At 59.6% G+C, this 2,201-nt stretch overlaps 1 long non-coding RNA gene across 1 annotated transcript; it reads left to right on the top strand.

The window, feature by feature from the left end:
• Window positions 1–30: 30 nt before the first annotated feature.
• Window positions 31–1,316, top strand: LOC103269614. Its single transcript, XR_504906.1, has 2 exons — window positions 31–125; window positions 1,139–1,316. It is a non-coding gene; the product is annotated as an uncharacterized LOC103269614 (long non-coding RNA).
• Window positions 1,317–2,201: the final 885 nt, after the last annotated feature.

Below are 2,201 nucleotides of genomic sequence, written 5' to 3'. Positions count from 1 at the left end.
GGCGCCCCGGCCCGCCTCCGCCTCCGCCTCCGCGCCCCACCCCGAGCAGCTCTGCGAGCTGGAGATCCGGATCAAGGAGCTGGAGCTGCTCACCATCACCGGCGACGGCTTCGACTCCCGGCGCTGTGCGTGACCCCGGCGGGAGCCCCGCCCGCCCGGAATGCCTCCCAGAGCCCAGACCCGCTGGGTGTCAGCCGGCTCCTCCCCCTGCCCCCGAGGTTCAGGAGCCCTGAGTCCCAGACTCCACCCTCCGTCCGGCTCTAAGCCGCCGCGCCCGTCCTCTGCCATCCCGAGCCCCCTGCAATGCAGGCTCTGAGCCTCCATTCCTGTCCTCCAAACATCTGGGCGGTCCGGGTTCTGAGACTCCACATCTGTCCTCTGTCCACCACTACCCCATCCTGAACTCGAGTCACCCCCTAGCCTGTTCTCAGCTCCGCCCATCACAGACAGCCCCCGGACTTTAGGGTTCAGTCTTAAACTGAGGCCCTCACTGGGTAAGGGGGAGGAGGGAGGGTCAGTTGGAGCATCTGGAGGGGGAGGTGGGAACGGTGCAGGATGAGGCGCCCCAAGGACGTTCCCCAAGGGGCCTCAAAGCTGCGGACAGCCTCCCCAGGGCCCTGCACTGTGCTGTCTGACCTTAGGTCAGGGTCCTAGGGGTCTGGACCCGGCAGACCAGGTGTGCCGGGCTCCTCCCTGTCGGGGATGACGGTGTTCTGCCAGAAGGACCTCCTGCAGGATAGGACGTACCGTAGCTATTACTTGCCCTGCAGACTGTGTCTGCCTGTTGCTGGTTCTGGCTAAGGCTTGCCTCTGATCACTGCAGGAGGGTACATGGTTCTAAAAAGTGTGTACTATTGTACATAGCGGGTTAGGCTCAGAAAGGGAAGTGGGATGTCACGTAAAGGTCCATGTGGCCATGAGGTGGCCCCAGACCATCGGACCCCTTGGCGTCTTCTTTCCCATGGCCATGGAAGGAAGACACTTCCGGAAAACAGACCTTCCTAACGATGTGGTCACCAGCCAGAGGCGCTCTCGTCGCCAGGGGGGCTCTCCCTCCCATCCTGGGTCCCAGTGGGAACACACGGCCTGGAGGTGTCTGGGGGGGTGCCTTGTCTGAGTGTGCTCTGCTCTCCTGCAGATCAACTCCTAAAGGCACTAAAAGAGGAGACGCTACAGGGACTGAAGACCAGGCCCACTGGCAGGAAGCCGGCCCCCGCCTCCTGAGAGCTGCCAGTCGGCTGCACCGCCCTCCCGGGTCTTGGTGCTTGGATGCTATGTCTGTTGTCAGTTCAAAGATCGTTATTTTCTGTTCTGCATCCACGCCTGTTCTTACTGCTTCCGCGATGCTCCACGCACGGTGCGGCCGCTGTCGGGGGCTCCCAGGGTCTAGCGGCTGCTGCCAGCACCACTCAGGGCCTCCTGAGACCGGGGAGAGGACCCCAACGCTGCCCCAGTCGCGCCAACCAGGATGACCGATGGGTCGGGGACGGGGCCGCCATGGGATAGGTCTTTCTGGTTCTGGGTTGCGTCCCTGCTCAGAGAGCTTCTGAGGACCGCAGTGGTGGTGGGGTTTTTTTGCTTGTTTTTCAGACTTATTTATTCCTTGGAAGAGTTTGATGTTTTTATTCTATTTATTTATTTATTTGAGTTGGAGTCTCACTCCATTGCTCAGCTGGAGTTCAGTGACATGCTCCTGGTCACCGCAGCCTCCACCTGCTGGGCTCAGGTGATCCTTCTGCCTCAGCCTTCTAAGTAGCTGGAACTACAGGCACACACTGCCACGCCCAGTTACTTTTTTGATTTATTGTAGAGACGAGGTCTTGCCAAGTTGCCCGGGCTGGTCTCGAACCTGCGCGCTCAGGCAATCCACTCACCTCGGCCTTCCAAAGTGCTGGGATGGCAGGCTGAGCCACCAAGCCTGGCTGCTTTTATTTTATTTTATTTATTTTTTTGAGTTGGAGTCTCACTGTCGCCCAGGCTGGAGTGCAGTGGCATGCTCACAGACACTACAGCCTCTTCCCTCTGGGCTCAGGTGATCCTTCCGCCTGAGCCTTCCAAGTTGCTGGAACCACAGGCATGCACTACCATGTCCGGCTAAGTTTTTGATCTATTGTAGAGACGATGTCTTGCCAAGTTGCTCAGGCTGGTCTTGAAGCCCTGGGCTCAGGCGATCCTCTCACCTCTGCCTCCCAAAGTGCTGG

Source organism: Carlito syrichta, unplaced genomic scaffold (assembly GCF_000164805.1).
Source record: "Carlito syrichta isolate Samal-C Ts95f unplaced genomic scaffold, Tarsius_syrichta-2.0.1 Scaffold106302, whole genome shotgun sequence".
Classification (NCBI taxonomy): Eukaryota; Metazoa; Chordata; class Mammalia; order Primates; family Tarsiidae; genus Carlito; species Carlito syrichta.
Note: the sequence above shows the minus strand (reverse complement) of the source record. Positions and strands in the feature narration are given on the sequence as shown.